Raw genomic sequence first — 10109 nt, forward strand, 5'->3', positions numbered from 1 at the left:
GGGGGGCAGGGAGTGGGGAGGGGGGAGAGAAAGAGAGAGACAGACAGAGAGACAGAGACAGAGAGAGACAGAGAGAGACAGAGACAGAGAGAGAGACAGACAGAGAAAGAGAGACAGAGAAAGAGAGAGAGACAGAGACAGAGAGAGGGAGAGAGAGACACAGAGACAGAGAGAGACACACAGAGAGAGACAGAGAGAGAGAGACAGAGACAGAGACTCCCTGGAGTAACTTAGGGCTGAGGGTCTTACTCAGGGTTAGAGTCAGGGTTAGACAGTAAGTGCCTTACTCAAAGTTGTGATTGAGACAGGGGCAGAGAGAGACAGAGAGAGACAGAGACAGAGAAAGAGAGAGACAGAGATAGAGAGAGAGACAGGCTGAATCGCAGGGGCAGTGCAGTGATGGTTGTAGGATGCTGTTCTTCTTCTGTGGTGTATTATTACTGTGCTAAGACTGTGGTGGTGCTTCATCTGGTCACATGTCCACTCTCTTCTGTCCAGTTGGGCAATTTGAATGTTTTGTTCTGCATCCTAATGCGTGTGTACTGTATGTACTGTTGCGATAAGACAGCTGTGAGTGAGCCTGACAGAGATGAGGGCGGGGCAGGTAAGTGATACTGATTTATTGGCTTCTGTTCTGCAGTGCAGGTGCTGAGTAAGCGCTTGTCTCCTCTCTGCCCTTCTCAGTTTTCATGACCTTGTGCACCACTTTACACACGCGGATCTGTGTGTCGCCCATTTGTGACACTTTTTTGTCTTTTGGTCCTCATATCGGCAACCAAATGTAAATGTGCAGACTTTTCTTTTGAAACACAGAACTACGTTTCAACGTTATTGAGAATCACAACACAAACTCGCTAGTCAAGCCAAAACACTGCAACAACGCAATGGATTGGGTGAGTAATCCCAACTGCTACCTAGTTAACTAGAACACTACTTTACATTGTTAGCAGGCTCACAAAACAAGCTGTGTTATTTGACTAGCGATGTGTCAACGCGGAAATGTATTCACATTTTTCGAAAGAAAAGTCTGATCATTACATCAGATCCCGACATGAGGAACAAAGCATTAGAATGTGTAAGGAAAGGACAAGGTAAACTAACAAACATGATGTGTGTAAAATGTTTTATTTGTGTTTCTCGTTTTCTTACAGGCACAGACAGCCTTTGATGTCATGAAGCCAAACTAAATCCCCTGGTGAGATGGTGAGACACACTTGACCCCCAGATCGTCAACGCCGACAGGAGAGATGTGAGAACATTTCGGGCCTCATGTTTTAAAAGCTAAAAACAGTGTGGGAATGTAAAAGTGGGTGTAATATCAACAGCCTTGGTAATGGACGCCTGAGTGAGCCGGAGAACGTTCCAGAGGGTTCTGAGTGAGAGAACTCAGAACTGTGTGTGAAAATGAGTGTGCGAGGGACGGAACAACCCGTCGTCCGAGATGGGGGAGAGATCAGGAACAACAACGAGGAGCAGGCGGTGGTGGTGGGGGAGGGGGAGGGGGAGGGGGGGGAGGACACCAACGCCAACGAGATCCAGACGGACGACGATGAGGGGAGGACGACAGGAGGAGGCGGAGACGCCGGCGGTCTGCCCACGCTGAGGACGTCTTCTCAGACGTCAGAGGAACAACAGGACAAGATCATCATCTGGGGCACGCTGGACTCCCAGTGCGACGACCCCGAGCTGGCGGAGTTCGAGATGCTGGAGTGTCAGGAGCTGGACGCCTACCTGGTGGAGGAGGGGGAGGAGGGGGAGGAGGAGGGGGAAGGGTTAGGAGGAGCGGGGAACAAGCTTCTTTACGATGAGCCGCTACGGTGTAGCATGCAGAATAAGGAACCGACGACGATGACCGCGGATAAAAGCAGAGAGGGAAGGAAAGCAGCCGTACAACAGGGTGGTGCCGTCGGCGAGCAACAAGACGCCACTGCTGCCGACTCCTCCCACCACATGTCTGGCAGCAGAGGGACGGTGGTCGGCTGCAGAACCGAGTTCAGCTCCGAGACGGACGTCTTCGTGTCCTGCCTCTCCACCATGTCCAGCCTAGGAGGGAGTCTGGCCAGCGGCCTGGACACGGCCGGGCGGACGCAGGGCTCAGACGTCTCCTGGCACGTCCCCTCAGGCCCCTACAGGACCATCTCAGAGGACCTGACCCTGGCCTCCCAGTCCTGCACCACCACAGCCTCCGACAGGAGCAGGGCGGCGGCGACTCAACGGGCTGATAACCCTTCTTCTTTTACCTCTGGAACAACAACAAGCACAATACAGAAGGGCGACGTGGTGGTGGACCTCAATCAGAACAACACAACCATTCTTGGATCCGAGGATCCGGTCGTTTTAGAAGCACAAGAAGTCAGTAACGGAGTGGGTAAATGTAAGGGGCAGATGGAAGACGTGAATGTGAACAACGGAGAGCACAACGAAAACCTCGCTCAGAGAAACAACCTGAGGAACGCCGTATCGTCGGAGGGAGAGGGAGACCGTGGTGCCAAAGCCGGTGCTGGAAAGGGAGTTCACATATGCTGTGGTGACCACAATGCACTGCACAATGCAGAGAGGACACATGGGAAGGGCCCCAAAACTTGCGCCAAACATTGTCAAACAGACGAGCCCCCCGATATGAACCATAACCCTCCTAAATCAGGAACAAAGGGGATTCCCTCTGTCGAAAAAAACAAACATGTTTGCTCAGACAAACCCTTAAGGAAACAGGGCTCGTTCGATCAATCTTTAGGCAAGAAACAGGGCTCGTTTGATCAAACTTTAGGCAAGAAACAGGCCTCGTTTGATCAAACTTTAGGCAAGAAACAGGCCTCGTTCGATCAAACTTTAGGCAAGAAACAGGCCTCGTTCGATCGAACTTTAAAGAAACAAGCATCCTTCGAGAACTCACGCAGCTCCAGCCCGTCCAGCCTGGAGAGGAGGAAGCCATGGGGCAGCCCCAGCCGGACCGCTACCCCCCCCTCCCCCAAGACCACCTGGTCCCCTCAGAAAAGGCCCCTAACATCCTCCCCAGCCAAGGTCCAGAGCACCAGAGCTCCCAGTCCGGACTGCAACTGCTCGCCCAAGAGATCGGCTCACCCCAGCGTTCTGAAACAGCCCAGTAGTAAAGTGTGTGTTGGCAGCAGCATCCCTAAGCCTCTGGCCCCTCAGCAGAAGACGGACGCAGCAGAGACCAGGAAGTCCTCTCCGCCTCAGAAGCCCAAACACGTGCGTCCCAAAATCATCACGTACGTCCGGAAGAGCCCTCAGGCGAAGGCCCAAGTGACGGGTGAAGAAGCCGCCTGCCACAGCCCCCCGGCCCCCCAGAAAGACCCCAAAACCTACCCAGCGGTGCACTGCTCCTCTAACCTGCTCTATGATAAGTATCGTCAGGAGGTCCAGCAGAAGCCCAGCTGCTACTCCCCGGGCGTGGTGGTCTCTGGGATCAGGCCTCCCGGACACACCAAGCTGTCTGAGAGCAGCTTTACCCCTGTTCTCTACCCCCCTGGACACACCAAGCTGACTGAGAGCAGCTTTACCACTGCTCTCTACCCCCCTGGAGAGACGCCTGACAGCTGCCTGCATGAGGTGAGAGGGCTTGTATTTGTGTCAATTTGTCAACGACTTTTCCTTAATTTTGGGTGTATTTGAACAAGATATGGAGGACAGGTTAACACTAGAACAGCCGTGCCTTTTTTACCTACTATAAGAGCCGCCTCGGGGGTCAAATACCATGTAAATATCTTTACACTCGATCAAATGTCAGGACCCTCCTTTCATGACTTTTCCTAGATATGTGCGTTCTACCACCCAGTATCCTTACATTTTCAAAAATCACATCAGGATAAGCTAGTATGAAGCTATTAACAGCAGTTTTTCTGTGTAGGAGGCAGGCTAATTTACAAGACGCGCCAACTAGTGGTCGTTGTGTGTAAATATCAGCGTCCCATTGTAAAGACTATGGTAATTTGACCGCCGAGGCGGCTCTTATAGTAAACACACTGCTGCACATCCTCATGGTCCTTGTTGCTTGAGAGTAGAGGTTGGTACCTGTTGTGGTTTGTCTGGTGTGTAGTCGGCTCATCCCCAGCTCCCTCCCTCCCTCCCCAGGAGGGCTCGTACCGCCGCTCCCCCCGGACCCTCCGCCCCCAGCTGGGCCTGGGCGCCGTCACCAGACAGCCTGCAGCCAAGACCAGGGTCCTCCACACAGGTCAAATGTCAGCCTTGATCTTCAGCCACCCAGCTCAGACCCCCGGAGGAGTGGCCACCCATGGCTACCAGGACCCCACAGGTGAGTGACCCCTGAACAGCTTATTATCCTGCCACTCCAACAGTCAAACGGAGCCTAAAGGCCTAAAGGCCAGGTTCAGAACCAAAGATCCGCGATGAGACGATGAGACCGCTCTAGAACGTCCAGCTTCTAGTTGCAGCGCTCTAGAACGTCCAGCTTCTAGTTGCAGCGCTCTGGATTGTCTTTAATCTTTCATCTTTACTCTGAACTGGTTTCAGAACGTCGGTTGGTTGCAAGAGGTTGACAACGTTTTTCTCTTTTGCAACGTTCTAATTCTAAAGCGGTCTCATCTCGTCGCGGTTCTTTGGTCTGAACTGACCTTTACACACAAAAGTCTTCATCTAGCACTTACTGTGGTGGTGTAAGGATGTTTATACTGTAGTGGTGTAAGGATGTTTATACTGTAGTGGTGTAAGGATGTTTATACTGTGGTGGTGTAAGGATGTTTATACTGTAGTGGTGTAAGGATGTTTATACTGTGGTGGTGTAAGGATGTTTATACTGTAGTGGTGTAAGGATGTTTATACTGTAGTGGTGTAAGGATGTTTATACTGTAGTGGTGTAAGGATGTACAGTATATACTGTAGTGGTGTGACATTCTCTATGTCTCATCCTGTAGTCGTCTGTAGTGGGAGGAGGGAGATGAGAGGGTTGCTGAGCATGAATAAACGTGTCTCAGATATCGATGACATGGGTTAGGGTCAGGGGTCGGTCTGATAGGGTCAGGTTTCATATGCTGCTTAGCGTGCTGAATTAAAACCATCTGACAAGATACACAATACCCACAATCCTCCTCCTGTTATCAAGCTCCAGACACACCTACAGATACACCTACAGACACACCTACAGACACATGTTCTGGATGTTATTAGATCAGCGGTTCCCAACCTTTTTGGACTCAAGGCCCACTTCAAAATCTCAAAAGTATTCGCGACCCACACAGGCATTTTATGGACGCGTAATTCTTTTTTTTTTGTCATCATTATTCTCTCATTCTTATTGGATATTTCATATGCATCATCATACAATCATCATACATACAGTGCAGTATAGTAGTGCCTACTATATTGTTGTCTTAACAGTTGGTAAAATAACATGATTAAAATAAATATATATGAGCAATAACATATCGTGGGCAAGCACTACAACCAACTTGTCTGTCTGAAGCTACAATACTGGGATCATTCGTGATTGGGCTACAAGCAGTCAAATACTAGGTGAACATGTGTGTAAGACACAAATAAACTTGGATTTCATGCATTTCAAGTGGCATATTTGTAATCATGACGATGTAGTCATGTCTAAGAATGCATTTCACCATGTTAATTCCCAGTATAGTGAAAATATCACCGCTCATCCGTGATCAGACTTAGCTGGGGTGCTGCAGCTGAAGAGTACCAAATAGAGTGCAAAAAAGCAGCATCTGCACACTCAAATCTGTGCAAAAAACGATGTTTATTGCAAGCTTTCGGTCCCCAGGCTATCGGACGATGTAAACAACAGCTGTATGACGGGTTTGTATGACGCAGTTTGACGAGGCTCAAAGCGCACAGGGTTGCCAGATGGGATTGACAATCAGCCTAAACTTTCTATAACCTCAAAATCAAGTAGCCCATTCGGTGGTAACCCGCCCCATCTGGCAACCCTGGACGCAACCCTGCAACCCTGGACGCGAAATGCATTTTGGCAAAAATGGTAGTGTCCATCGTAACAAACTTACATTTTCCCGGAAGTAATTGCTCGCATACTAAATTTCTCGCATACTCAAATCTCGCATACTGTACAGTGTGAACGCACCACATACTCAAAATCTACGTCATATCTAGTATGAGTAGTATGCTAGTATGCTATTCCGAACACAGCCTAACTCGTGTTCCCTGTCTGTCTCCAGCGGACCAGAGGAGGTCAGCCTCAGAGATTACCCAGAAGCCCCTGCTGCCCAGACCAGGCCCGTCCGGCCTGCGCCCCCCCGCCCTCCCCGCCCTGCCCCCCGCCCGCCTCGCCTCCTTCGGGTTCGTGCGCAGCGCCAGCGTCTCCTCCGTCTCCAGTAGCCAGTCCACCGAGAGCTGCCACAGCGACCCCTGTCCCCCCTCACACCGTGAGTTTGTATTTTATTTTACCTTTATTTAACCAGGTGAATACTCATTGAGATTTAAAATCACTTTTCCAAGAGAGACCTGGCCAAGAGGGCAGCATATAAAGACAGATACATTTAGGTTTCAGACATACAGTATAAAACAGTGAACATAAGGCAGTATCAGGAATGCAGAGGCGGCTGCGTTAAGTAGAGACACTCTCTAGTACTTTCCCGTTCAAGGTCCTTCAAGATTCCACATGTACATAGGTCACACTCTTCTTCCTTAGATTTTTTACATTTTTATATGTTTGGCATTTAGCAGACGCCTTATTCCAAAGCGACTTACAATCGATACATTTGACTAAGCAAGTGAATCATCAGTCCACCATTCGTAGCAGGAAGAGTAATCCAGCTCAGGCCAGGGGCCATTGGCAGTCGTCTTATAGTAGGTAAAAAAGGCATGGCTCTTCTAGTGTTAAACGGTCAGATGCCATTCATTAAACTGAGCAGGGTGTGTGTTGCCCATGTTTATGGGCAAAGAAATGTGCAAGAACAGAAACAGTAGTACAATTTCCAAGTCTTGTCATAACTGTTTAAAGCCTTTGTGGCCCCTTCTATACAGAGGTGATAAAGGGAAAGTATGTAATGAAGATTAATTATACCTAACTCTAGAAACGACATTTAGCTAGAGAACTCTTACAAGTGGCAGAAGAGCTCTATGGTAAATGGTGGGTAATATACTGTGTATATTAGTGTATACTTAGTGTAGCATGTTGTACATCACATAACATCAGTGTTGGATGGACATACACTCTACAGTTAGCTACAGTTAGCACTGAGAGTGTGAATGATTCAGTGTTTCTTTTGATGTGGTTGACACAAACATATTGAGTGCTGAGGCGTCTACTAGTATGTTAGTTTACCAGGAAAGCCGCCAGTCTGGCTGTTAGTTGACATATTATATTGTCTCTTCCCAAGCCTCCCATTAGCCCTGTCATTCTCCTAGCTACAGGACAGATTAGCCCTGTCACTCTCCTGGCTACAGGACAGAGTATTATTATTATCATTCCCCACTGGCTGCAGGTGCTGCAAAGTGCTGAGTCAAACCAAACCCCGTCAGAAGTGCTGAGTTAACAGCTAACATTGCAGCTAACAGCTAGCATCGCTCCTCTCTGCTCCTCCAGAGAGACTTTCTGTCCTCCTGAAATGCAAAGAGACAAAATCACAACCAGAGCAGCTCTGCTATGTGTCCTCTCAGAGAAGCTCTGCTATGTTTCCTCTCAGAGAAGCTCTGCTATGTTTCCTCTCAGCCTCAAACGGATGAAACCTCCTAGATTCAGAAGACCACTAGTTGGCCGTCTTGTATATTAGCCTGCCTCCTACACAGAAAAACTGCAAAATAGCTTCATACTAGCTTATCCTGATGTGATGTTGAAAATGTAAGGATACTGGGTGGTAGAACGCACATATCTAGGAAACGTCATGAAAGGAGGGTCCTGTAATTTGATGGACTGCAAAGATATAAAACAAAATGTCACTCACCCATGGCTGTTCTAGTGTTAAACCAACATCAACCTTTTTACAAATAGAGGAGTTAATTAATGACTATATTCAGTTATTGCAGTGAGGCAGTTGTTTTCATCTCTCAGCTTCTGAACATGTTCGTTTTGTCCGTCTGTTTATCCTGCAGGTCCCGGCAGCGGCAGTGATGCTGACACCCCCGTCCACAGGGCCGCCCCCCCCCCTGACCCCCCCTGTCCTCACAGCCACAGCAGCCCCCCCCAGCCCCCTAACGCCCCCGCCCCCCAGCGCCGGTCCCTGCTGCCCCCCCCCCGGGCCGCCCCTGTCGGTAAGTTGATTCACGGCTCCTCCCACGGGTCCTTGAAATCCTTGAAAGTTTGTGAAATTGAGAAAAAGAAATAAAGGTCTTAAAAGTTTTTGAAAATAGACATGGGTCATTGAAAGTGCTTGAATTCTCCCCCCCCCCCCCTCTCTCTCTCTCTCTCTCTTTCTCTCTCTCTCTCTCTCTCTCAACCCAAAAAAATAATAATATTCAAACATGTTTTACTTAGCTCGTCAACTAGTAAATAAGTCTCTGTATTGCTTAACTTTACACATATTTCACAATATATTGTTTTGCTGTGCTGTGGTAGAGAAGGCAAGAGACCATCTAGTGTTCACACATTCAAGCCCTCTCTTTTTAATTGTTGTCTGTGAGCAGATAGATCCTATTATATAAATTCTCATCTAGGTCTGTCTCAAACTATGCCGTGTTGGGTCCTTGAATTTGAGGGAATTGAGTATTGAAAGTCCTTGAAAGGTGCTTGAATGTGATGTTTCAGAAAGTGTGCACAGGAACCCTGCACAGGGGTCGTACAGGGGCGTGAAATCCTTTGTACGTGACCGTTTCTACGACGTGAAACTAGCTACTTTACAGAGAGGACGAAGCTAGCTACTTTACAGAGAGGACGTGAAGCTAGCTACTTTACAGAGTGGACGTGAAGCTAGCTACTTTACAGAGAGGATGTGAAGCTAGCTACTTTACAGATAGTAGTTGGGGTGGTGTAAAATGATTTATTAGACAATACTCAATATATGCCAAAGAAATGTGCAAGAAGTACATCCATGTGATGTGGTTGTACAGTACCAGTTTATTTGGCCAGAAGGTGTCTTGCGTCATCATGACTGTTACTTCCTTTTACATCATTCTGTCCCTCCAGTCCTCCAGCTCTGCTGACGTCTGCACAGAAACTCTTTTATTTCTTTTTTTGGGGCCCACCACCCCTAATATTGTCTTTAACAATATTATATTTATATATTTTTTTAATTAATTGTATTTCCATTCATCTATGACATGTCTCTAATATGCAACATGCTAATTGTTGTCTTGGTTTTTTAGCTCTAGCTTTCTTCCATACACTAGATATTGATGTCATAATTGTATTATATTCTAGTGGTGTGCATACTGAACCATAATGGTTATCATTTACTATTGATCTATTAAATCATCTATCAAAACTAATGTGAAGGAAAACAGACAGTCAGTAGTCCAGGTGAAACAGACAGTCAGTAGTCCAGGTAAAACAGACAGTCAGTAGTCCAGGTGAAACAGACAGACAGTAGTCCAGGTGAAACAGACAGACAGTAGTCCAGGTGAAACAGACAGTCAGTAGTCCAGGTGAAACAGACAGTCAGTAGTCCAGGTGAAACAGACAGTCAGTAGTCCAGGTGAAACAGACAGACAGTAGTCCAGGTGAAACAGACAGTCAGTAGTCCAGGTGAAACAGACAGTCAGTAGACCAGGTGAAACAGACAGTCAGTAGTCCAGGTGAAACAGACAGACAGTAGTCCAGGTGAAACAGACAGTCAGTAGTCCAGGTGAAACAGACAGTCAGTAGTCCAGGTGAAACAGACAGTCAGTAGTCCAGATGAAACAGACAGTCAGTAGTCCAGGTGAAACAGACAGTCAGTAGTCCAGGTGAAACAGACAGACAGTAGTCCAGGTGAAACAGACAGTCAGTAGTCCAGGTGAAACAGACAGACAGTAGTCCAGGTGAAACAGACAGTCAGTAGTCCAGGTGAAACAGACAGTCAGTAGTCCAGGTGAAACAGACAGTCAGTAGTCCAGGTGAAACAGACAGTCAGTAGTCCAGGTGAAACAGACAGTCAGTAGACCAGGTGAAACAGACAGTCAGTAGTCCAGGTGAAACAGACAGTCAGTAGTCCAGGTGAAACAGACAGTCAGTAGTCCAGGTGAAA

This window comes from Nansenia antarctica, assembly GCF_963989245.1.
Source record: "Nansenia antarctica genome assembly, chromosome: 1".
Lineage (NCBI taxonomy): Eukaryota > Metazoa > Chordata > Actinopteri > Argentiniformes > Microstomatidae > Nansenia > Nansenia antarctica.